This window comes from Prunus avium, chromosome 1, assembly GCF_965620075.1.
Source record: "Prunus avium chromosome 1, drPruAviu1.hap1.1, whole genome shotgun sequence".
Classification (NCBI taxonomy): Eukaryota; Viridiplantae; Streptophyta; class Magnoliopsida; order Rosales; family Rosaceae; genus Prunus; species Prunus avium.
Genome location: NC_142284.1, coordinates 22,775,070 through 22,803,024, shown reverse-complemented (window position 1 = coordinate 22,803,024; position 27,955 = coordinate 22,775,070).

The window sequence follows — 27,955 nt, the reverse complement described above, 5'->3', positions numbered from 1 at the left end:
TCATTTTTAAACGACGGTGAATAAAAACCTTCATGGTGTTTATTTTATAACATCGGTTATTTAAACGTGCGACGTCTAAACCAAAATAAAACACTATGTTTTTCAAATTTAGAACAGACTTAGTGAGACTTACGATTATTTTTGCCTTCTCTGCAACCTTTGGATCAGGGATGTTTCCTGTTTTATCTTCTCTTGCCTTCTTCCATGGAAGAGCTCGATCGATTTCTTGCTCGGGCATGGTTTCTTCCAATTGGTCCTCCAAACCAACATACCCTTTTCTAGACAACCTATGGTTGTACTCCAATTTCTCCCTCCTCTGTTTCTACTCAGAATGCACAGCCTCAAAATCTGGGGATAACCTTGAAGCTACAAAGGCATCCCATTGCGACTTCTCTATGAACTTATAAAGCTCAGGGGGTTCTTTTAACTTCTCCTTGTCATGTGCGAATGGAAGGATATATTGCCTAGTTACGTTATACTTGAAATCCTTCCATTTTTTGGCAGCAGACAACAGGACCATCTTCTTGCACCCATCCCCAATAACATAGGCCATTTGAACAGCTTCCCAAATCTGCTCCTTCATGTCCTTGGGCAATTGAGCCCATTTCGTGTCCACAAGAGGGACTCTGGTGCGTGCCAAAACACCAATATAAGACTGCATCTCAATAGCAGCCTTGCCATGTGGTCTGCCACTTTTATTGAACTCAACCACATGCTTAATCTTTTGAATTTTCCTTTTCACAACAAGGCTCATTGTGTTGATACCGCGGGTGGATTTTGGCTCCTCAACAAATGTGGCTGTGCTGGGGTCTTTATCGGAAGTAGAAGAAAATCTCATCCTCTTCAAGGATTTGCTTTGAACTGATTTGCCTTCTGACACTTGAGCATTTGAAACTGATTTGGCTTCATCCCTTGGAGGCTTTGAAACTGATTTTGATTTGGCTTCATCCCTTTGAGCCTTTGAAATTGATTTGGCTTCAATTAGTTGAGCCTTTGAAACTGATTTGCCCTGTGACACTTGAGATTCCTTGTTTTGAGATTTCGAAGACATTTTTAATTAATCTATAAGGAAAACAACGTCGGTCATTAAATGCTTATTTGTGGCCAGTGGGTTTGCTGCATTAAACAGGCACTACTTCATTAAATGAAGCCTGGGACCCTGTTGCCACGTGATGATTTGCCTTTAATGCTTTGGCCGAAATTTGCCTGGCCTCAGCCTCGGCCTGCGCTTGAGGCCGAGATGATCATGCCTTAGCATTTCTTCTTTTGTCTTCAGGAGGGCGAACTACCCTGGCGAAACGCTGCGTTTTGGTTTTTACGAGCAAGGGCCGGGGCCGAGAAAAGGGGTTCCCTCGGCCAGCTCATGGCCGTGATTTATTAGGCACAAACATTGCCCCCACATCCCTGGATTCTTCGGCCTCAGCATGGGTAGGGGCCGAATGGATTCCAAGGGATGGACCCTTTGCATTCTTCCTGAAGTGATTGACAACTGGGGCATTAAATGCGCAGGCCAGTCGGCGCATTTAATGCCTTGAGCACGTCGTGTTGGCCATTACTGCCCAGGGCGTCGCTTCGTTTTGTCAGAGGAAACGCCGGCCCTTGGGTTTTTCGACGTGTCATTGTGCCCTTAACCTGCACGAGCCATCAATTTGCCCTGCTAATCGAAACGTCGGCCACCATGGCTTTGTCATAATTTCGCGTGCCCTGGGTGCGCTGTCAGGCCGTTTCATCTTTCGAGGTTCATACCTCTGCGTTTTGAACTCCAGCGCCAGTATAAAACCCAAACGCCTTCGCATTTTCCTTCAAACTCCCAAAACTCTAGGTTTATCTTCTTCGAAGGTTCATACTGGCTTTCCCCAGTCTTCTCAGCCTTTGTTCCTCAAATTTGAAACCCTTATTATTCAGTGAACTTCCTTCTTGCTTTAATCGCTCTGGAGCCCTTATTCGATTCCTGGGCTTCGCCCTCCCTTATTCCAAACTGCCCTAATGATCCTCATTGCAGCTTCCTCAAAACCAGAGAACCAACCCATGCTGAGTCTCATGACTTGGCGATTTGGCCTGGTCCAGATGACTTGGCAGTTTGATGAGGGCGAGAGGACCTGGGATGATGAACTCGCCATGGCCGAATTTATGCGGCTGAGTACTCCGGCCACATCCACAGTCGGAGTGACGGCCCTCACCATGGCTGGAGTGATGGCTCCTCCCATAATTGGAATGACGACCACTTACCATGTCCAGAGTGATGGCCGCTACCACGGCCTGAACGACGGCCGTTGTGACTGTCGGAATGGCGACTGCTTACCATGGTTAGGGTTGCAGCTGCCCTCCGTGTCCGGAGTGCCGGCCCGTGTGCTTTCCACGCCCTGGAGCGAAGCTTTGGCTTTAGGCTGGCCGTGGCTGATGGCGATGTAGGTGGCGGAGGCCCTGCCTTGGGGGAAAGCGTCTGATTGTCTGACAAGAGGACCAAGGAGCCGAAGCGCGTAGATTTGGGATGTGATTTTTCTTATGTGTGTTTGTACTCGGCCAGGACCCTGGTTGTCTCCTTGTAAACGCACCCCCCCTTTTTAACCTAAATAAATAAAATGAAGTATGATTTCCTTTAGTCTGTCCTTGTCATGTTGCATACTCCACTTTGATATTTGCGAATCTCAAATATTGGCCGTTGATCGGCAAGTTGTACCATTCCCCATCTCTATCTTTTAATTGAAATGCACCTCGGCCGAGAATTCGTTCGATAATGAACGGCCCTTCCCAATTGGGCGAGAATTTGCCGAACCGAGGGTCTTTTGTCCCAATAGGAAGCACGGCTCGCCATACTAGGTCGCCTTCGGCGAAAGCCTTTTGCTTATCTCTTTTGTTATACGCCCTCGCCGCGATTTGCTTTTGTGCCTGCATTAGGTTATAGGCATCGAGTCTAGATTGCTCCAAATCTTCCAACTCCTGAGCCATGGCTTGTGCATAATTCCCATTTTCATGCCCAGGCTGCTCGGCCACACGGAGAGACCGAACTTTTAACTCCATCGGGACGATGGCGTCGTGACCGTAGGTTAGGGCGTAAGGAGATGTGCCCGTGGCCGACCGCTTTGAGGTTCGGTAAGCCCAAAGAGCTTCGGGGAGCAAGTCGTGCCACGCCCTAGGTTTTTCCTCGATCATCTTCTCCAGGATGCCCTTGATCACCTTGTTACTTGCTTCGGCCTGTCCGTTAGATTGAGGGTAGTAAGGTGTTGAGTGGATCAATTTGATCCCCATTTTCTCGGTGTACTCCCGCGTCTCGGCCGATGCGAATACCGGGCCGTTGTCGGCCGTGATAGTTTCTGGGATACCGAACCGATGAACGATGTGATTGTCAAAGAATTTGACCACCTGTGCACTGGATATTGACCGATAGGACTCGGCCTCGACCCACTTGGTGAAATAGTCGGTGGCCACCAGAATCCATGCGTGTTGGTTGGATGCGGCCGGATGGATTTTGCCGATGATGTCCACAGCCCACCCTCTGAACGGCCACGGTTTGGTCACCGGGTGGAAGGCTTCGGCCGGTACCCTTTGTATGGGGCCGTAGATTTGACACTTGATACATCCCTTCGCATATTTTATGCAATCTTTCAAAATGGTCGGCCAGTAATAGCCGTTCCTCCGAACCAACCACCTCATCTTGACCCCAGACTGATGAGCACCACAAATCCCCTCGTGGGATTCATTCATGATGACCTTGATGTCCTCGGCGCTGGGACATAGGAGTAATAAACCATCTGATCCTTTTCGATATAGCTCATTCTGATAAATCAAATAACACCGAGCTTGGAAACGTGTAGTCCTCTCATGGCTGCCAGAAGGGTTACGCAAATATTTCACTATGGGGTAGCGCCAGTCGGCCTCGGCCGTGTCGATCTCGTCGGTGATATCGGTCGAAGACACTTGCGCTGTCATTCCACGTTCGGTCAAAGCTGGCAAGGTACGCCTCTCGACCCTTATCACGCGATCATAGTCGGTGTTCGGGATGTTTACGCCTGACGCTACCTGGGCCATCTCGTTGGCCTCGCCGTTTTCGGTGCGCGGTACATGAACAAAGGAAATTCTAGAGAATCCATCGGCCGTGTTGAGGGCCGTCGCATAATACATGGCCAAATTCTCGCTCGTGCATTGGTATTCCCCAGTCAGTTGGTTAATCACCAGCTGAGAATCACCGTGGACCAAAACACGGGTTGCCTTCATTTCCTTCAAAATCTCGAGACCGATGATGAGCGCTTCATACTCGGCCTGATTATTAGTGCATCTGAAGTCGAGTTGGAATGCGAACTGCCATTTTTGCCCTTGGGGAGATTCAATCACAACTCCGGCTCCTGACCTGGCCTCGGTACTGGAGCCGTCGAAGTGCATGGTCCAATAATTCTTTTCCATGTGGGCCATACCGATCTCGACCTCCAACTCCTCCTCTTGCCCCTGGGCCGGGTGATGAGCTAGGAAATCGGCCAATGCCTGACCCTTGACCGATTTCTGAGCTACGTATTGAAAGGTGAATTCGGACAGCGCCATCGTCCACTTCCCAATTCGGCCGCGTATGATCGGCCAAGTAAGCATATATTTGATGAGATCGGTCTTGGAGATGATTTGAACGACCGAAGGTAGCATATAATGCCGCAACTTGGTGGCCGCGAAATAAAGCGCGAGGCATAACTTTTCGATCGGCGAATAGTTTAATTCGGCCGTGTTGAGGGTGCGGCTTAGATAGTGCACCACTTGCTCGCGCCCAGATTCGTTGTTCTGAGCCAGCAGACAGCCGATAGAAACCTCCGAAGCCGAAATGTAAAGCCTCAATGGTTTCCCTCTCTTCGGCGGCATAAGGACCGGCGGTTGGGATAAATATTTCTTGATGTCGTCGAGGGCCGCCTGATGCTCTACTCCCCATACGAATCGTTCCGTGTCTTTTAGTCTGAGCAAGGGAGACAACGGCCGGATTTTTCCCGCCAGATTGGATATGAAACGCCGTAAAAAGTTCACCTTACCGAGGAAGGACTGGAGCTCCTTCTTAGTCCTCGGTGGAGGGGCCGCCATAATGGCCGTAGCCTTATTTTTATCTACCTCGATCCCTCGTTGGTGAACCAAGAAACCGAGGAAATTCCCGGCGGTGACACCAAAAGCACACTTCTTCGGGTTCATTTTTAGGCCGTGCGCTCGCATTCGGTCAAAAGCCTGCCGAAGATGTCCTACGTGGTCGGCTCTGGACGGGGACTTTACAACAACGTCGTCGATGTAGACTTCAACAGTTCGGCCTATAAGGTCGTGAAAAATAAGGTTCATGGCTCTCTGGTATGTCGCGCCGGCATTTTTCAGGCCGAACGGCATGACTACCCACTCGTAGGTTCCGATTGCTCCCGGACATCTAACGCTGTTTTGTGAACATCCTCCTCGGCCACAAAAATCTGATTGTAACCCGCATGGCCGTCCATGAAAGACAGGAGCTCGTGCTTCGCCAGGAGGTCTGACATAGGCATGGGATATTCGTCTTTGGGAGTCGCGAGGTTTAGATTTCGGTAATCAGTGCAAACCCTCAAAGCCCCAATCCTCTTTAAAACTGGTACAATGTTGGCCAGCCACTCAACGTACCGGGCTGTTCGGATGAAGCCGGGTTTAAGGAGCCGTTCAATTTCCTCCTTGACCCTGAGCTGTACCTCGGTCGAGAAACGCCTCGGCGGCTGCTGGAAAGGTTTGAACCCCTCCTTGATCCTCAATTCGTGCTCGACCAAACTTCTTGGCAACCCAGGCATCTCATGATAATCCCAAGCAAAACAATCCTTATATTCATGGAGCAAGCCGATAATCTCGGCCGTTACCTTAGGATCTAACAGATGGCTTACAAAAAGAGGCCGTGGTTCGGCCTCGGACCCTACATTGATTTCTAACAACGGGTCTTGGACTTCAGGGTAGTCATCCTCCATCTCGGCGGGCGCCGTTTCTAGGTCGGCCAAAGTCAAAGCGTCCATCTCGTCCGCTTCGTGGAGGAATTCGATCAGGTTGATTGGCGAATTTGGCCGTAAGGATTCCGCCGCCCAATGTTCCAGCAGTCGCTCTACCAAATCCATCACGGCCGCTGCCCCTTCTTCTTTAGTGGCCTTGTCTGTCATCTAAAGGCCGGTAAGGTCGATCAACACTTCGCGCGCCGAATCATGTCGGATATTCTCGGCGCCTAACTCCAGTACTTTCTGGGCCGTCGTCCTGGTTGGTCGGCCGTTTGCATCGTGGCCGGTGAGGACAACCCATCCAACGTCGTCGTCGTAAATCCGAGCTTGCACGGCGTTGGCTTCGAAAGGTTTTTCGTCGGCTGGGTGTATAAACACCTTCTGGCCATCCCAAAAGAATAATAATTGGAAAAGGGAGGACGGTATACACCCGGACTGGTGGATCCAGTCGCGGCCGAGCAATATGTTGTAGTCGACGCTAGACTCGACCACGTAGAAAGCCGCGACTCGCGTCTGATCGGCCACGGTAATTTTTAACGGCAACACGCCAATAGTTTTAGACTTGTCGCCGACGAAGCTGCTCATGACGACGTTGCTGGGTATGAGGTCCTCCTTTGATTTATCCAGCTTCCCCATCAAGGAATACGGAAGGATGTTGACCGTCGCCCCACAGTCGACGAAAACTTTAGACACGGGTACCCCTTCAACATGAGCCGAGATGTATAACGGTTTGAGGTGTCGATATTTGTTCGGCTCACTTCTAGGTATGACCTCGTGAAATGCTACGGCTAACAGTTCCTCCTTTGTTTTTGGCCTCTGACCCAAGCTATTCCTCGGCCATATCATCATCCAGGCCGTCAGTCTGCCCTCCTGGGGTTGAGAACACGGATGGTAACACCAAGACCATGTTGATGCCGAACTCTTCTGGCTCCCGCGGGTTTTCCCTGCCAGCCTCTTCATCGGCCTCACAGCCGTCTTCGGCAAGAGCCGTTTCCTCGACCATCCCGAGGATCCCCTCATATTCCTCATCGGAGATTCCTATTGTGGGGTCGTCCTCGGCCTCATGCCCGAAGAGAGGATCTCCAAAACCCTCGTCCATAAGCCTCATGGCCCTCGGGCTATTGGTTGTGGACGCTTCGACCTCAGGGGGTTCTGAGGTTTCGACCTCCTCTTTGAGGGCGCGTCTAACCTCTGCCAATGCGTCCCTGGCCGTCAGGTAATCGTCTAGGCGGCTTACTCGGCCCTTTTCCTCGGTCGTCAGGCCGAAGAAAGTGTCTGCCGGCGTCACAGCAAAGTACTGGAGGAGATATTCTAGATCGCCCTTACTGAAGGGGATTTTAGCCTCTAATCCGCCGAGGTTGGGCTGGTGACTTGGCAGGCCTCTTGCTCTGGCCTCCCTGTTCGCCTGGTATACGACCTTAATGGCCGAGTCAGAAACGCTGGTGATGAGGAGCGCCTCTGCCTTCGTGTTTTTAAGGGCCAATTCCACGATTTCTCGGCTCTCAGGGGGTCAGGCCGTATAGATCCGTGGCCGAATGGTCCCTATGGAATTCCTTGAGAAAGGACAGACCGTTGGCCGAAAAAGGGGGATCCCTCCCGCGGTAGATGTCGACGACAACCTCGTCTGTCCTCTCTATGACCGCGGCCTTCGGCTGAGCTGAATTGGCCGGCGAACCACGGGGACTCCTATCTTGCCTTGGGCGCCACGCCCTCAGAGGCTTGGTGTTGGCCGTTTTCACCGCCGGGGAGACAACTGGTTCGGATGACGGCCCGTCCGCAGTCGCCGCTTTCTTTTGGCGTTTGAAGCCCTCGGCCTCGGTTGTCTGCATTCTGGCCTGCTGAACCTGCCTCTGCATTCTCCTCAGCTGGGTTTTCGTTAGCGGTTCGGCCCTGCCCCCAGGCCGTGCATGGTACCAACGGTCATCCTTTATGACCGATGGTTTGAAAGTTTTTACCGACTTAGGGGTGGCCTCTTCTTCGTGGCTGACCGAGGCGCTGGGGATTCGTGGCCCCAGTCGGCTGAAAACAGCCGCTTGAGATGTCTCGGCGGTCTTCCTTTTGTTCTCCTGCGGCCTGGGCTGGCCGATCTCACACTTGCATCGTTCGCAAAGGACTGGCTCAAGTTCGGCCAAAGGCTCCTTTCCTCTTGCCGACTGATGAACTCCCCTATACCCGGCCGGGAGTTGGGCGTCGACCATGTTGACGACAGGTGGAGGGAACGGCTTGGAGTCGACCTACATGGCCGCCTTCTCCGGGAACTGAAGCCTCTTCTCGTCTATTACTTTCTGGATAACGTCTCGCAAGACAACGCAGTTGTTGGTGTTGTGAGACCAAGAACTGTGGTATTTGCAAATAGTTTTCCCTTTGAGTTCTTCGGGCTTCGGGATTTTATGGCCGAAGGATAATTTCACCTTTTTCTCGGCCAATAACAAGTCGAAGATAGCCTCGGCCCTTGTTAAATCAAAAGTGTAGGCCTTCGTTTCCCTTGTTGCAAACTTGGCGTCGGGGATTTTTGTGCGGCTATTGTCAGTTTTAACAAGCCCTTTGCAAATGAAGGGTTTGTCTATGTTGACTTCGGCCGAGCTCATCTCGACCTGATCGCCCTCGGCCTCCGCGGAGCCGTCTGCTTCGGCGTAGCTGACGATGGGATTCCTGTAGTAGGTTCCTTTTAAGGCCGTCTTCTTCTGCATCTCTTCTTTCAACAAGGACGCGTACCTGTCCACTTTGTTGGTCAAGTCATGCATGTCCCGGAATTCGATTCCCTGGAACTTCTTCCGGTATTCGAATTCCAATCCTTCCTCGGCCATCTTGACGAACTCCCTTTCTGGTAGGTTCGTGCGGCACCAATTCCTACATGTTTTGAATCGTTGTAGGTAATCGCGAGGTGACTCGTCCGATGCTTGGCTCATTCTTGCCAACTCGGCGACCGTGATTTCTCGGTTGGACCAATCCCTTATTGAGTTCGGCGGAAGGTTTATGAACCATGAGAACGCCGCGCCGGTCAGAGAATGAACAAATAGACGGAGCCTCTGGGCGTCCGAATCGGCCTCTCCACACTGGGCCGTGAAACGGCCGACGTGTTCAATGGAGGAGGTTTGCCCGTCCCCAGAAAAAAGCATGAACTCTGGCAATCGATAGTTCTGGGGAAGGGGGATCCGGTCAATTTCTGGCGGGTACGGTCGTGTATACCTCGGCATGTCCGGCCGCCTCTGAGCTAGGCTGTCTTCGATCATCCGCCGGACGTCTTCGAGCCGGATCCCTTGAGGTGGTGCCTCCTGTTGGTCCAGAGTTCGCCCACATGGGCTGGGACTGCCCCCAGCTGTTTGTTGGTGGCAAAGAATTATGGCTGAGGCTGCTGCTTTCGCCATAAGGCTCGATTCTCTCGCGCTCTTGGCTCCTCGGTCCGGCTCTGGGAGGTGTTGCGGGCGAGGCCACTGGCATCCTCTCCTGAAAAAGCGTCCGCAGTTCTGAGGAGAACCTGTCCATCGCGGCCATGAAGGATGTTTCTATCCTGTTGGCCTGCTTGGACATCAGTTCCTCCACTACTGCCTGTTCCTGCATGGATTCGGCCGTGCGATCCGTCGTTACTGGAACGCTGGCCGAGATCCCGACTGCACGTTCGGTCTCGGTAGTTGTGATTGGTGAGGCGGACTCAGGAGTCTCAGAAGTCATTTCGACTGCTTTGTTTTTTAGCTTTGCCTGTGCCCTAGTTTCCACCATAAATTTTTGACAGAATCCCACCGGGTGTGCCAAAAGTGTCTGCTGCGCAAATCTCACGGCTTGGAGTTCCGGGCCGAGGGGACGTGCGTTGACATGCGGTTTCCTGCTTTTGGGTGCGGTGCGGTTGTGCGCGGGCGTGCCAGTTTGAACTCGTCTTCTAATCAAACGATTGTAGCCGAGAGAGGAACTGGTCTCGGCCGTCAGGTTCACAGCCTGAACTACAAGGCCGTTGAGTGATGGTGTTGGTGGCGGGTTTTGGGCGGTGCTCCGGCGCGCTGCTCAGGGAGCGGCGGTCGTGTGATATACGGGGTGAGTGAACGAACAACAAGGATGGTGCTCCGGCAAATTGAAAGTCAAGGGTCGTATGATATATTGATGAATGGATTTTCCTTACAACCTAACACTACTCCTAGGAAACCAAGTAAAGATATTGAAAGTGCATTACAGGAAAAAATAAGTTGCTCCGTGGGAGGCTTTGTTTTGGTGTTGAACCCTTTGAATGTAGTTCGAGCCTTGTATTTATAGGGAGAGTCCCTGGAGGAGTAATCGAGGCTGAAAATCTGCATGGTGGAGCCTGATTAGAGCTATTTGTGCACCTATTGATTTCAAATCGAGCCCAAAACATGGGCAACAACGTTATATGGTGGGAGGAGTCCTTTGGTGAGTTTTGAGTGAAATCCAATCACTAGAACTATGCAATACACCAACCACTCCTTTTTCGAACGAACTGCCTTTGAACTTGAATTGTCTAATTTCTTACACCTATTGATTTCAAATCGAGCCCAAAACATGGGCAACAACGTTATATGGTGGGAGGAGTCCTTTGGTGAGTTTTGAGTGAAATCCAATCACTAGAACTATGCAATACACCAACCACTCCTGTTTGGAATGAACCGCCTTTGAACTTGAATTGTCCCACTTCTCACACCGATTGAGTTCGCATCGAGCCCAAAACATGGGCAACATCATTATCTGGTGGGAGGAGTCATTTGGTGAGTTTTAAGTGAAATCCAATCATTAGAACTATTCAATACACCAACCACTTCTATTTGGAACGAACTGCCTTTGAACTTGAATTGTCCAATTTCTTACACCTATTGATTTCAAATCGAGCCCAAAACATGGGCAACATCGTTATCTGGTGGGAGGAGTCATTTGGTGAGTTTTGAGTGAAATCCAAACACTAGAACTTTGCAATACACCAACCACTCATATTTGGAAAGAACTGCTCTTGAACTTGAATTGTCCCATTTCTTACACCTATTGATTTTAGATCGCCCAAAACAAGGACAACATCATAATATGTTGAGAGGAGTCAATTGGGGAGTTTCGAGTGAAATCCAATCGCTAGAACAATGCAATACACCAACCACTCCAGTTGGGAACGAATTGCCATTGAACTTGAATTGTCCCATTTCTTATAGCTATTGATTTCGGATCGAGCCCACAACTTGGGCAACAACATAATATGGTGGGAGGAGTCCTTTGGTGAGTTTTGAGTGAAATCCACTCACTAGAACTATGCAATACACGAACCACTCCTTTTTCGAACGAACTACCTCTGAACTTGAATTGTCTAATTTCTTACACCTATTGATTTCAAATCGAGCCCGAAACATGGGCAACAACGTTATATGGTGGGAGGAGTCCTTTGGTGAGTTTTGAGTGAAATCCAATCACTAGAACTATGCAATACACCAACCACTCCTTTTTCGAACGAACTGCCTTTGAACTTGAATTGTCTAATTTCTTACACCTATTGATTTCAAATCGAGCCCAAAACATGGGCAACATCGTTATATGGTGGGGGGAGTCATTTGGGGAGTTTTGAGTGAAATCCAATCACTAGAACTGTGCAATACACCAACTGTTTGCTGCGCAAATCACACGGCTTGGAGCTCCAGGCCGAGGGGAAGTGCGTTAACACATGGCTTCCTTCTTTTGGATGCGGTGCGGTTGTGCATGGGCGTGCCAGCACGGTCTGCCGTGCGTCGAGATGGTGATGTGGATGAAAATGGTTAAGTGGTGCGCCTGTTTGGGTTTGACTCCTAATCGAACGATTGTGGCCGAGAGAGGAACTGATCTCGGCCGTCAAGTCCACGGCCTGAGCTACAAGGCCGTTTAATGGTGGTGTTGATGGTGAATTTTGGGCGTTGCTCCGGCGCGTTGCTCAGGGAGCGACGGTCGTATGATATATGTGATGAATGAAAGAGTAACAGAGATGATGCTCCGGCGCCTTGAAAATCAAGGGTCGTATGATATGTTGATGAACGGATTTTCCTTACAAACTACCACTACTCATAGGAAAGCAAGTAAAGATATTGAAAGTGCATTACAGGAAAATATAATTTGCTCCGTGGGAGGCTTTGGTTTGGTGTTTGAACCTTTTGAATGTAGCTTGAACTTGGTATTTATAGGAGGAGCGCTTGGAGGAGTAATCGAGGCTGAAAATCTGCATGGTGGAGCATGATCAAAGCAAGTGGATAGTCCAATCGACATTTGGGATCGTGAAGCATGGTGGTGTGACCCCATGAATCCTAGTAAATCTCTGCCGCCTCCCTGATCGTGGGTTCTACGCTTCTGGTCGTGGGGACGCATTTAATGCCCTTGTTTGGTGGTTGGTGATCTGACCCCAATTTGTAAGAATGTTTGTAAGTATGTTGGCGCCTAACCACTCTGATTTCTGTCACCAAATCCTGACTTGAGTCACTTCCCTTCTAACCTCGTGCATTAAATGCCCTTTTGCGGCTAGTGGGTTTGCTAGTCAGAGGCGTTACTTCATTAAATGAAGCGTGGGACCCTGCTGTCATGTGACGATTTTGACTCTTAATATCTTCGGCCGTGTCCCCTTTGTCCCTCGGCCTTGGCTTGTCGATACTGTGTTTGCAAGGCCGAGATGACTATGCCTTCGCAACTTTTCCTTTGTTTTGAGGAAGGCAAAAGTGCTGCGTTTTGGATTGCGAACAGGTGCTGAGGCCGAGGGGGAAGACCCTTTTGGTCAGTGTACGACCGTGATTTATCAGGCACAAACATTGCCCCCACATCCCCGGATTCTTCAGTCTCGGTATGGGCAGAGGCCGAATGGATTTCAGGGGATGGACCCTTTGCATTCCTTCTGAAGTGATTGACAACTGGTGCATTAAATGCGCAGGATAGTCGGCGCATTTAATGCCCAAGCACGTCGTGCAGGCCATCATTGCCCAGACTTACGCGAGGCGTCGCTTCGCCTCGTCAAATGAAACGATGGCCTCTGGGCTTCTGACACGTCATCGTGCTTTCGATTTGTGCGAACCATCATTTTATCTCGGCAACCGAAACGTCGGCCCCTAGGTTTCAGACACACCCTCGCGTGCCCCGAGTGCGTTGTCAGGCCATTTCGTCTTTCGAGAATCACACCTGTTTTGAATTCCAGTGCTAATATAAAAACCCTGCCTTGCTTCATTTTTCTTTCACGCCTCCTGTTCTAAAGCTCTCCTCTTGCTTAGTGATTCCTGGGCCTCGTTCCTCCTTTACTCCTTCTCCCCTTCATTTTAACCTGCTCCAGTGGCCCACATTGTAGCCCTTCCAAAAACCGGGGAGCCATATCCGCTGAACCTCGCGACCTGGCCGTTTGGCCATAATCAGATGGCTCTTCCTCCCCTGCTATCCACCGACTGTCTTTCGCCTTGGAAAGTCGACGTGAGCTAGAACCAAAATATGGCCGAGATTCCTTCCCAGCCCTGGAGGAAGATGACCTTCCTCCCTATGAGGCCGAGGAGAAATTGCGATGCGATTGATGAAGATGGGAGGGTCTGGTACGATGATTCCAACGTGGCTGTGGCTGTGTTCATTCGGCTGGGCACCCGGGTTGCACCCATGTCCAGAGTGACGCCTCTTCCCCTGGCCGGAATGACGGCCCCGGGTTCGCCTGGTCGTACTCGTGTCCGGAGTGCCGCCCCTTCCCTCGGCCGGAATGACGGCCCTGGGTTCACCTGGTCATACCTGTGTCCTGAGTGCCGCCCCTAGTCTCAGGAAGAAACATCTGCCTGTCCAGCAAGGGGACCACAAAGCTGATGTTCGTAGATTTAGGATACAATCTTTTCATATGTATATCTATATGTTGTAATCGGACATGACCTGGCCGCTCCTTTGTAAACGTGACCCCTTTTTAAATAAATGAAGTATGATTCCTCTTTCCTTCTGTCTGAAAGCATGCCTTGTTTTTTTATCTTCGTTGTGTTGTTTACTTCCAGTTGTAAGAACCTCATAATCCATTCTCGGCCGTCTCCCATAATGACGGGGTATACTTAACTGGCCGTTTATTGGTAGGTTGTGCCATTCTCCATCCCTATCCCTTAATTGGAATGCTCCTCGGCCCAGGATTCGTTCGATAACAAACGGCCCCTCCCAGTTAGGTGAGAATTTGCCGAACCGAGGGTCCTTAGTCCCGATAGGAAGCACGGCTCGCCATACCAAGTCGCCTTCGGCGAAAGTCTTTTGCTTGACCTTTCTGTTATAGGCCCTTGCCGCGATTTGCTTATGTGCCTGCATTAGGTTATAAGCATCGAGTCTGGACTGCTCCAAGTCTTCCGACTCCTTCCTTTCTTCACCAGGCTGCTCGGTCACACACAGAGACCGAACCTTTAACTCCATTGGAACGATGGCGTCATGACCGTAGGTTAAGGCACAAGGAGATGTGCTCGTTGTTTGTGCCTAATAAATCACGGCCATGAGCTGGCCGAAGGAGCCCCCTTTCTCGGCCCTAGCACTTGCTCGTAAAACTGAAACGCAGCGTTTCAGCAAGGTGCTTTGCCTTCCTGAAGACAAAAGAAAAATGCTAAGGCATGATCATCTCGGCCTCGAGTGCAGGCCGAGGCCGAGGACGAGCAAAATCGCGGTCAGAAATATTAAAGTCAGATCATCACGTGATAGCAGGGACCCATGCTTCATTTAATGAAGTAGTGCCTGTTTAATGCAGCAAACCCACTGGCCACAAATAAGCATTTAATGCATGAGGGAAGGTGGGAAGTGACTGAAGTCAGGTTTTGGCGACAGAAGACAGAGTGATTAGACGTAGACATTCTCACAAGAATTCTTGCAGCTTGAGAGATTAGGTCACCAGCTATCAGAGCAATAAATGCGTCTCCACGGCCAGAAGCTCAGAACCCACGATCAAGAGCAGCGGCCGAGATTCATCGGGATTTATGGGGTCACAACACCATGCTTCACGATCCCAAATGTCGATTGGACTACCCACTTGCTCTAATCAGACTCCACTATGCGTAATTTCAGCCTCGATTACTCATCCAGGAACTCTTCCTATAAATACAAGGCTCAAGACTACATTCAAAAGGTTCAAACACCAAACAAAAGCCTCCCACGGAGCAACTTATATTTTCCTGTAATGCACTTTCAATATTTTACTTGCTTTCCTAGGAGTAGTGATAGTTTCTAAGGAAAATTCATCCATCAATAGATCATACGACCCTTGATTTTCAAGGCGCCGAAGCACCATCCCTGTTATTCACTCACTCACCCCAGATATCATACGACCGTCGCTCCCTGAGCAGCGCGCGGGAGCACCGCCCAAAACCCACCAAACAGCACCACCCAACGGCCTTGTAGTTCAAGCCGTGAACCTAATAGCCGAGACTAGTTCCTCTCTCGGCTACAATCGTTTGATTAGAAGACGAGTTCAAACAGGCGCACCACTCAAACCATTCTATCCCCATCAACCAACTCGACGCACGGTAGAACGTGCTGGCACGCCCGCGCACAACCGCACCGCATCCAAAAGTAGGAAACCGCGTGTCAACGCACATCCCCTCGGCCCGAAACTCCAGGCCGTGAGATTTGCGCGGTAGACACTCGTGGCCGATTGTTTTGTGACTCGGTAAGCCGAGAGGGCTTTAGGGAGTAAGTCGTGCCATGCCCTTGGTTTTTCTTCAATCATTTTCTCAAGGATGCCCTTGATTACCTTGTTTCTTGCCTCGGCCTGTTCGTTAGACTGAGGGTAGTAAGGTGTTGAGTGAACCAATTTGATCCCCATTTTTTCGGTGTATTCCCGGGTTTCGGCCAATGTGAAAACTGGGCCGTTGTCGGCTGTGATAGTTTTAGGTGTACCGAACCTGTGGACGATGTGTTTCTCGAAGAATTTGACCACCTGTGCGCTAAAAATTGACCAATAGGACTCCGCCTCGACCCATTTAGTAAAATAGTCGGTTGCCACCAAATCCATGCGTGTTGGTTGGACGCGGCCGGATAGATTTTGCCGATGATATCCACGGCGCAACCCCTGAACGGCCATGGTTTGGTAACCGGGTGGAGGGCTTCGGTCGGTACCCTTTGTATGGGGCCGTAGATCTGGCATTTGATATACCCCTTCGCATACTCTATGCAATCTTTTAAAATGGTCGGCCAGTAATAGCCGTGCCTTCGAACCAACCACCTCATCTTGACGCCAGACTGGTGAGCACCGTAAATCCCCTCGTGGGATTCGGTCATGATAACCTTGATGTCTCCGGCACTGGGACATAGGAGCAATAAGCCGTCCGATCCCTTTCGATACAGCTCGTTTTGATAAATCAAGTAACACCGAGCCTGGAAACGCGTGGTCCTCTCATGGCTGCCGGAGGGGTCGTGCAGATACTTTACTATGGGGTAGCGCCAATCGGCCTCGGCCGTGTTGACTTCGTCGATGACCTCGGCCGAGGATACTTGCATTGTCATTCCTCGTTTAGCTAAAGCTGGCAAGGTACGCCTCTCGACTCTTATCACACCATCGGGGTCATCGTCCGGAATATTCACGCCTGACGCTACCTGGGCCATCTCATTGGCCTCATGGTTTTCAGCGCGCGGTACGTAGACAAAGGAAATCCTAGAAAATTCGTCGGCCGCATTGAGGGCCGTTACATAATACATAGTTAAATTCTCGCTCGTGCACTGGTATTCCCCGGTCAATTGGTTAATCTCCAGCTGAGAATCACCGTAGACCAAGACACGGGTTGCCTTCATTTCTCTCAGAATTTCGAGACCGATGATGAGTGCGTCGTATTCGGCCTGATTGTTGGTGCATTTGAAATCGAGCTGGAACGCAAATTGCCACCTTTGTCCTTGAGGGGATTCAATCACGACTCCGGCTCCGGACCTGGCCTCGGTACTGGAGCCATCAAAGTACATGGTCCAGTAGTTTTTTTCCATGCGGGCCATGCCGATCTCGACCTCCAACTCCTCTTCCTGCCCCTGAGCCGGGTGGTGAGCCAAGAAATCGGCCAATGCCTGACCTTTGACCGCTTTTTGAGCCACATATTGGAAGGTGAATTCGGACAGTGCCATCGTCCACTTCCCGATTCGGCCGCGTATGATCAGCCGAGTGAGCATATATTTGATGAGATCGGTCTTGGAGATGATCTGAACGACCGAGGGGAGCATATAATGGCGCAACTTGGTAGCCGCAAAATAAAGCACTAAGCATAGTTTCTCGATCGGCGAATAATTTAGTTCGGCCATGTTAAGGGTACGGCTCAGGTAGTGCACTGCTTGCTCTCATTCTGACTCGTTGTTTTGAGCCAGCAGACAGCCGATAGAGCTCTCCGAAGTCGAAATGTGTTGGTAATTTTTAACAACAATATTAAAACCTTGCAAGTGCACAAATCAAATGATAGTATAGTAAGCAAGCAAGGGTCATTCCCACAGAGATTGTAATCTAAAGAGATGTTTATCAATGTCACACAAAGAAAACTGGAACACAATTAAACACGAAAACAAAATAAAGATTGAAATCACAAGGACTTCCACACACACGCCAACACCAAGGGGGTTTTGATTTGATTTTGTAAATAAAAGAAAACAAAACAGAATTTAAATTAGAGTTTAAGAGAAATTAGTTTAAAATCAATCAAGAACAATAACTAGGACTCACTATCCACCTCCAAACAATCAATCAATCCATAAACAACAATAGATAATCAATTTCTAGCAAGCATATGATGACGACACTCACAACAAGATCATGGCATTTGACTCGAGTTGTATGATTCTCTCTTAAGTGTATGTAAAGTGTATGGCATTTACATCAATACGTGTATTCTTAATTGAAATCCAGTATGGCATTTACTCAATTTAACAATCAAGAATCCATTAAGATCAAAGAGAATATGAGTGTCACAAAAACCCTAAAACATGGCATTTGTTATTAGGAATTCAAGAATCGATTTCTCATAACTAGTTCTTAACCCAATTATTCGTTGCAAACAAGAACACATTCAATATGGCAATTGACCTATGTTCTACAACAATTTAATTCCGATACATGCTTCAAAGTTAGCTACTCAAAGAAACAAAATATCAGAATTCACATAACATCGAGAAACCGAAATCATCCCGCTTGTAGAAACTGAAAAATCCATTCAAACTTGTTTATAGAATTGAAATCATGTTTAGGGCTTCAAGAGTAAGCCCTAACTAACAAGAAATTAGTTACTCATGTTCTGGGATGAACTCAAAAATAAATACATAAGAACTGAAAATTAAAAGAAGAAAGGAAAAGAAAGAACTCGCTGGCAGCTTTTTCCTCTTGCGCGGTTGATCTCCTTCGGACGTGAATCCTCTGTATGGGGCCTTGGCTGGCCTTTTATATGACTTAAATCAAAGTCCTAAACCCTAAAATTTACTGAAAAGTCGTCCAAGAAGTCTTGGTAAACAAGGAATCCAAATAGGAAAGTAAAGATCACAATTCCTAACTCCACAGGGAAATACAGCTCAGCCCAATTGTCACACGATTTGGGGATCTTCGGCCTTCTAGAAAAATCAGGAAAAATATATTTTAGAAAGATAAATGTCTTATCTTTCCAACCATATATAGCACGTAACTTGGAAAATTCGGGAAGGCTTCCGTTTCTTCATATTCACGTAACATGTACGAAACTGTCCTGTCTGCACGTGGGGTAACTTTACTTGTAATACTGTACCAATTGGCTCGGTAGAAAATTCTGGAAAAATCACAGATTCAACTTCAAGGTGTTAGCTTTCATCTCCAATTGACCTTGCACTAAAATTCCTCCGAAAAGTTGATTTTCCCTTAAAAACCTTCTAAGAGCGCAGAAAAGCTGAAAATCAGAAAAGTGAAGTAATAAGCCCTTTTTAAGTCTAATTCTTCTACAAAACCTAAGTAAAGAGAGTACATAAATGAGTATATTTATGGACTTATCAAAATGTAAAGTCTCAACCGTTCCGTGTCCTTTAGTTTGAGCAGAGGAGTCAACGGCCGAATTTTCCCTGCCAAATTGGATATGAATCGCCTCAAAAAGTTGACCTTTCCGAGGAAGGACTGGAGCTCATTCTTGGTCCTTGGTGGAGGCGCCGCCATGATGGCCGTGGCTTTATTTTTATCCACCTCGATTCCCCGTTGGTGAACCAAGAAACCGAGAAAATTCCCGGCGGTGACGCCGAAAGCGCATTTCTTTGGGTTCATCTTTAGGCCGTACGCCCGCATTCGGTCGAAAGCCTGCCGGAGGTGGCCCACGTGGTCAGTTCTGGATGGGGATTTTACAACCACGTCGTCGACGTAAACTTCAACAGTTCGGCCAATAAGGTCATGAAAAATCAGATTCATAGCTCGCTGGTATGTCGCATCGGCATTCTTTAGGCCGAACGGCATGACCACCCATTCGTAGGTTCCGATCGCGCCCGGACATCTGAACGCCGTCTTGTGGACATCTTCTTCGGCAATAAAAATTTGGTTGTAACCAGCATGGCCGTCCATGAAAGACAGGAGCTCATGCTTCGCGGCCCCGTCTACCAAGAGATCTGACATAGGCATGGGGTATTCGTCCTTGGGGGTCGCGAGATTCAAGTTTCTGTAGTCGGTGCAAACCCTCAAAGCTCCGGTCCTCTTCATAACTGGCACGATGTTTGCCAACCACTCTATGTACTGGGCCGTTCGGATGGAACCGGCTTTATGGAGCCGTTCGATCTCCTCCTTGACCTTGAGTTGTACTTTGGTCAAGAACCGCCTTGGCGACTGTTGGAAATGCCTAAATCCCTCCTTGATTTTTAATTCGTGCTCAACCAAACTTCTTGGCAATCCAGGCATCTCATGGTAATCCCAAGCAAAACAATCTTTATATTCATGGAGCAGGCCGATAATCTCGGCCTCGGTCCCTACATTTATCTCTATTAGAGGGTCCTGGACCTCAGGGTAATCATCCTCCATCTCGGCGGGCGCCGTTTCCAAGTCGTCGAGGGTCAAAGCGTCCGCCTCATTTGATTCGTGGAGGAACTCGATTAGATTGATCGGTGAATTTGGCCGTAGGGATTCCCCCGCCCAATGTTCCAGTAGTCGTTCCAGCAGGTCGGTCACGGCCGCCGCTCCTTCTTCTTTAGTGGCTTTGTCTGTCATCTAAAAGCTAGTGAGGTCGATCAATACTTCGCGCGCCGAATCCTGTCGGACATTCTCGGCGCCCAACTCCAGCACTTTCTGGGATGTTGTCCTGGTCGATCGGCCGCTTGCATCGTGGCCGATGAGGACAACCCATCCAACGTCGTCGTCGTAAATCCGCGCTTGCACGGCGTTGGTTTCGAAGGGTTTTTCGTCGACCGGGTGTGTGGACACCCTCTGGCCGTCCCAAAAGCAAAGCAGTTGGAAGAGGGAGGACGGTATGCATCCGGATTGGTGGATCCAGTCACGACCGAGCAATATATTGTAGTCCACACTGGATTTGACTACGTAGAAGGCCGTGACCCTTGTCTAGTCAGCCACGGTGATCTTTAACGGCAATACCCTGATGGTTTTAGATTTATCGCCGACAAAATTGCTCATGACCACGTCGCTGGGGATGAGGTCCTCCTTTGATTTGTCCAGCTTCCTCATCAGGGAATAGGGAAGGATGTTGACCGTGGCCCCACAGTCGATGAAGACCTTGGACACGGGCACACCCTCTACATGAGCCGAAATGTACAACGGCTTGAGATGTCGATATTTGTTCGGCTCATCTCTGGGTATTACCTCGTTAAAAGCCACAGCCAACAATTCTTCCTTTGTCTTTGGCCTCTGACCTAGCTGCTCCTCGGCCATGTCATTATCCAAGCCGTTAGTCTGCCCTCTTGGGGCTGAGAACTCAGACGGTAGTACCAGGACCATGTTCATGCTGGCCTCCCTCGGCTCTTGCTGGTCTCCCTTACCAGCTTCCTCTTCGGCCTCATAGCCGTTCCCGGCGAGGGTTTTCTCCTCAACCATCCTGAGGATCCCGTCGTATTCTTCATCGGATATTCCCAAGGTGGGGTCGTCTTTGGCCTCATGCCCAAAGAATGGGTTGCCGGGGCCCTCGCTCACAGGCCTCGTAGTCCCGGGGATATCGTTTGTGGACGCTTCGATCTTGGGGGGGTCTGAGCTCTTGACCTTCTCTTCGAAGGCTCGTCTAGCCTCGGCCAATGTATCCCCAGCTATTAAGTAGTCATCCAGACGGCCTACCCGGGCCCTTTCCTCGGTCGTCAGACCAAAGATAGTGTCGGCCGAAGTCACAGTGAAGTACTGGCGGAGATATTCTAAGTCGCCCTTGCTAAACGGGGCCTTAGCCTCCAATCCTGCTAGGCCGGGCTGGTAACCTGGCATCCCTCTCGCTCTGGCTTCCCTGTTCGCCTGGTACACGGCCTTAATGGCGGAGTCGGATCTGTTGGTAATGAGGAGCCCCTCCGCCTTCGCGTTTTTGAGGGTCAACTCTACGATTTCACGGTTCTCAGGGGTCATGTCGTACAGGTCGGTGGCCGAATAGTCTTTATGGAATTCCATGAGAAAGGACAAATCGTTGGCCGAGAAATGGGGATCCCTTCCGCGGTAGACGTCGATGATGCCCTCGTCTGATTTCTCCAGGAGCACGGCCTTTGGCTGGACTGAAACGGCTGCCGTTCTACGGGGGTTCTCGCCCTGCCTAGGCGCCACGTCCTTGGAGGCTTGATGCTGGCCGTCCTTGTCGTAGAGGGGACAATTGGTACAGATGGTGGCCCGTCTCTAGTCGCTATTTTCTTCTGGCGCTTGGAACTCTCGGCCTGGGTCGTCTGTATCCTGGCCTGCTGGACCTGCCTCTGCATCCTTCTCAGCTGGGTTTTTGTCAATGGTTCGGCCCTGCCCCCAGGTCGCGCATGGTACCAACGGTCGTCCCGCATGACCGGCGGTTTGAAAGTTTTTACTGGCCTAAGGGCGGCCTCGTCTTCGTAGCCCACTGAGATACTGGGGGTTTGTGCCCCCAGTCGGTCGAAAACAGCCCTGCTGGCATGCCGACGATCGTTCTGACAGCCGAATTTCTTCGCAATCGGTTGAGATGGCACCGTGGCCTTCCTCTTGTTCTCCTGTAGCCTGGGCTGACCAACCTCACACCTGCATCGCTCACAAAGCACTGGCTCTGATTCGGCCGATGGTTCCTTTTCCTTCGCCGGCTGACGAATTTCCCTATATTCAGCTCGGAGTTGGGCGTCGACCATGTTGACGACAGGTGGAGGGAATGGCTTGGAGTCAACCTGCATGGCCCCTTTTCTGGGAACTGGAGCTTCTTTTCGTCTATCAACTTCTGGATGACGTCTCGCAGGACAACGCAGTTGTTGGTGTTGTGAGACCAAGAACTGTGGTATTTGCAAAACGTCTTCCCTTTGAGCTCGTCGGGCTTCGGAATTTTATGGCCGAATGAGAACTTGACCTTTTTTTTGGCCAATAGCAGGTCAAAGATAGCTTCGGCCCTCGTCAAGTCAAAGGTGTAGGCCTTCGTTTCCCGAGTTGCAAACTTGGCGTCGGGATTTCTTGTACGGCTATTATCGGCCTTAATAAGTCCTTTGCAGACGAACGGTTTGTCTATGCTGACTTCGGCTGAACTCATCTCTACTTCGTCGCTTCGGCTGACTTCAGCTGACAATGGGATTCCTGTAGTAAGTCCCTTTTGAAGCCATCTTCTTCTACATCTCTTCCTTCAACAAGGACGCGTACCTGTCCACCTTGTTTATCAAGTCATGCATATCTCGGAATTCGATCCCCTGGAATTTTTTCCGGTACTCAAACTCCAACCCCTCTTCGACCATCTTCACGAATTCCCTCTCCGGTAGGTTCGTGAGGCACCAGTTCCTACATGTTTTGAACCGCTGCAAGTAGTCGCGAGGTGATTCGTCTGATGCCTGGCTCATCCTTGCTAGCTCGGTGACCGTTATTTCTCGGTTGGTCTGATAGAAATGCTCGTGGAATATCCTTTGCATATCATACCAATCCCTTACCAAATTCGGCGGAAGGTTTATCAACCATGAGAACGCCGCACCAGTCAGAGAGTGAACAAATAAACGGAGCTTCTGTGCGTCCGAATCGGCCTCTCCACACTGGGCCGTGAAGCGGCCTATGTGTTCAATGGAGGAGGTCTGCCCATCCCTGGAGAACAGCATGAATTCTGGCAATCGATAGTTCCGGGGAAGAGGGTTCGGTCAATTTCCGGCGGGTACGGCTTTGTATACCTTGGCACCTCTGGTTGCCTCTGAGCGAGGCCGTCCTTGATCATTCGCCGGACATCTTCGAATCGGAGCCCTTAAGGGGGTGCTTCTTGCTGGGCCGCACATGGCCGCGGGACCTGCCACGGCTGCGGGACCTACCACGGCCGCGGGACCTGCTGCACATCCTTCTGCGGCCTTATCTGCTAGGCCACTTGAACAGGGGGCTCAGCTGGTTGGCGCTAGGTGAGCGCCATGGGTTTGGCAAGATCATTATGTGGTGGGGGGAGTCATTTGGGGAGTTTTAAGTGAAATCCAATCACTAACTATGCAATACACCAACCACTCCTGTTTTGAACGAACTGCCTCTGAACATGAATTGTCCAATTTCTTACACCAATTGATTTCGGAACGAGAACAAAACATGGGCGACATCACAATATGGTGAGAGTAGCCATTTGGGGAGTTCCAAGGGATATCCAATTGCTAGAACTATGGAATAAACCAACCACTCCTATTTGGAACGAACTACCTTTGAACTTCAATTGCCCAATTTCTTACACCTATTGATTTCGGATCGAGCCCAAAACTTGGGCAAGAAAATAATACGGTGGGAGGAGTCATTTGGTGAGTTTTGAGTGAAATCCAATCACTAAAACTATGCAATACACGAACCACTCCAATTAGGAACGAACTGCCACTGAACTTGAATTGTCCCTCTTCCCACACAGACTGAGTTCGGATCGAGCCCAAAACTAGGGCAACATCATAATATGGAGGGAGGAGTCAACTGGGGAGTTTTCAGGGAAATCCAACCACTAGAACTATGCAATACCCCAACCACTCCTATTTGGAACGAACTGCCTTTGAACTTGAATTGTCAAATTTCTTACACCTTTTGATTTCAAATTGAGCCCAAAACATGGGCAACATCGTTATATGGTGGGGGGAGTCATTTGGGGAGTTTTGAGTGAAATCCAATCACTAGATCATAACCAATAATGCACTTTTAGCTCATTTTCATTCCAACCAAGGTAAAATCTAAAAAAACACAAAAAGGAAGTAAAAACTATAAAATGTCAAGAACTAACTCAAAATAGTGGGTGAATAACATGAAAAATCATGTGGAAAAATGAACTGAACAAACTTCCCAAACTTATCTTTTGCTAGTCCTCGAGCAAAACAGAAACTAAAACAAGACTCGAAACAAACTTTCCGAACACTTTCCAAAGAGAGAGCGACTCATGCAAACGACTCAAAAGTTTTCACAAGAAAAACTCAGTTTACACATTATTCACAAGGCGGCAAAATTCATAACACAACATGCTCAAGTGTAGTAGTGTGATGGCCAAATGGAACTCATTCTCCAATTTCAGTTTTTACACAACTTCAAAAATCATTCCAAGCACAAATGTAACCAATAATGCACTTTTAGCTCATTTTCATTCCAACCAAGGTAAAATCTAAGAAAACACAAAAAGGAAGTAAAAACTATAAAATGTCAAGAACTAACTCAAAATAGTGGGTGAATAACATGAAAAATCATGTGGAAAAATGAACTGAACAAACTTCCCAAACTTATCTTTTGCTAGTCCTCGAGCAAAACAGAAACTAAAAATGGTTTGTACTTCGATTCAATTACAAGGAGAACCCATTAAGTTCAAAGAGAATATGAACATCACAAGAATCCTAATAGCATGGTGTTTACATTAGGTATTCAAGAAACCAATTCACATGGATGATTCTTACTTCATCCATTTATTGCTTAGGATAACATGAAGATACACATAATCCCAACAATCTCAAGAAGCATGCTTTCAAAGATGGCCAACCAAGGAAAAACACACATCAAGGATAGATTAATTTGGTGAATTGGAATTCATCAACAATATCTAGAAATTCATACACTCAAGTATCAAAACATTAAGGTAATCATGTTTAGGGCTTCAACCTAAGCCCTAGCTATGGAGTTTAGTTGCTCATACTTATTTCAAATACAAACTCAAAATGAAATTAGAAAGAGTTTACAGATTTTCAGAAAATGATGAAAGCTTCAAGATCATCAATGGTGGAAGTCTTCTTCTCCACTTTTCTTGGCTGCACCTTGGCTTTCTCCTAGCTCCAAATCTCCAAAATCTGCTCTCTAGTTGTCTGGAATGATAGAATCCTCTTCTCTCCCGTTTCAAGCTTCCCCCAAATCAGATTGCACCTTTGACTTCTCTTCCCTCTCTCCTCCTTTCCAGCTTTTACCTTTTAATATTAAACTACCACCTTTGATAAAGCCTTAGCCCATTGTCCCCTTGCCATGATGAAGTTTTGTCCTCAATAAGATGCCAATTGCTTCAGAAAATATCTCAAAGCTAAGGTAACTTCTTGTTACCAAGAGTTATGGTAACAAGAAAATCAAGATAACACAAAGGAGGTAAAAGCTGGACAATTCCGGATTTCCAGAGCTGTGGTAACATGTTGGATTGGATGGATAGGCAATACTTGTCCAATGGAGCTCAAATTTGGATATGTTGTAATTAACATCCATTGGAACAAGTCTCATGAAGATCATGACCTCATCCGAGCACCAGAGCATGTTGATCCCAGGCCAAGAAGTTGACCTACGAAAATGAACAAAAACAGAATTTATAACCAATAATGCACTTTTAGCTCATTTTCATTCCAACCAAGGTAAAATCTAAGAAAACACAAAAAGGAAGTAAAAACTATAAAATGTCAAGAACTAACTCAAAATAGTGGGTGAATAACATGAAAAATCATGTGGAAAAACGAACTGCCATTGCGTAGATACAGCTGCACCAAAATGGATTCAGTTGCATCCTCAACTTGTGATACTCGCAAGTGCACGAGCCGTTTGGTAGTATAGCATATGTAAGTGCGAGGTCGATCCCACGAGGATTGGTGATTGAATGATCCAATTCATTTTTCCTACACAAAACAGAAATGAAAAAGAAAGGAAATAAATAAAACAAGGAAGAAAGAAAATAACTAACTCAAGCAGATAAGTTCCCAAGTTCAATTAGATTAACGGATTGATTCTAGCTAATGTATGATTAAGCCATGGTGTGTGGTCATAACCTTGTGTTCCTAATTCCCTAATTTGATCATTTGTTGTCTAACCTAAAATTAAGCATTAGGAACCCATTAAGCATAGAAGAACAATTTAAACAACCAAGCATGTATCTAATCCCTGTTGTCGAATGTCCATACATACTCTTCCTATTCATAGTTCAATTCGAATTAAAGCATGGTGTATACTCTTAATTCAAACCAAGATAGCTAACATGCAAGCCTTAATGGTGATCAATCATTCAAACTAGCATATTAACTTATAAGCATAATGAATAAGAACATGAACCATAATTGAAACTTGGAAACTAATCAAACTTGAAACTAAAGAAAAGAATTTACATAATGAAAAGTAAAGTGGAACTAAGAAAAACTTAAGGAAAATTTCAGCACAAAAGATTTCATTACAACAATTGAAAACTAGAAAGAGAAACTAAGAGAATTTGAGGGAGAGAAGGGAAGGGAGCTCTAGAGAAGTGTTTGAGAGCTCCCCCCCTTGGGGTGTGTTTACAAGCTTAGAGAACTTCCCTATTTATAGGCCTAGGGGAAGTGCAAATCTGAATTCAATATGGCTAATGCATACAACACTTGTTTTATAAAATCTGAAATGGTTGATGCACTTGTATTAGAAAATCTAAATTGGGTGATGCACTTGTATTAGAAAATCTTGAATTGGTTGATGCACTTCACCAATAGATCCCACCAGCAGCCCTAGCTCATCTTCATGTCACCATGACCAAGCTTCCAACCAGAAATGATAGCTCATACCTAGCTCACCATGACCAAGCATCCAACCAGCACATGCTGAGGTCAGCATGACCAGCAACTTCAAGGGCTTACAACTTGGGCTTATCTTAATCAAATTAGGACTTTAAGCACTCGAAATTGAAGTTCAGAATGTCTTCTTTCCAGCCATATGTTATTTGGGCCAATCCAAGGTCGGAGGAGGAAGTTAAGGCCAAAACAAATTGCTAACTCATTTTCCGCGCTGATAAGATCCATCCTGAGCATGGTTCTGTGTTTGCTAGGTAACGGACTCCAGATTTATCCAATAGGGCTGAATTTTGGATATGTTATAGTACACACCAATTGGAACAACTTTCATGAAGAATGTGGCCTCATTCGAGCTATGTAGGTTGTTGAAACAAAGCTTGCAATATGACCTACGGAACTGGACTGGCAGGGGGCTGTAGCCAAAATGAGTTTGTCTTTAAGCTCTTCATCCATTCATCCAAATTAGGCCTTAACATGCTTGAATTGCATGAATTATGCTCTCTAAAGCCATCATTATTACCTAAAGCTCAATGAACTGAAAGATAAACACAAAAAGGATTAAAAGCACAAGTTTAACTCAAAAACATAACCAAATCATAAGCTAGAAGGGTACAAAATGATATACAATTATGAACCGATCAAATACCCCCAAACCTAGATTTTGCTAGTCCTCAAGCAAAACAAAAGGAAAACGAAGAAAAATAAAACAAAATAAGAAGTTAACTAGACCACTTTCGTAGGTAACTCGATTGCATTGAGCGTATGCAACAAGCCTTTAAACCTCTAGGCATCCCTAGTAGGAGGAGTTGTGTCTCCTGAGGGTTTAACAGATACGATACCCACAAACGTTTTACTGACTCTGTAAAACAAAGTAATTAGAAAACTTAAAAGATTTGTTAGTTCTTAAGAAAAACAAAAAAAACAAAAAAAAACAAAAACGTTAACCTTCCAACCGGACAAAAATGTTAAACTTCATAGACATGGCT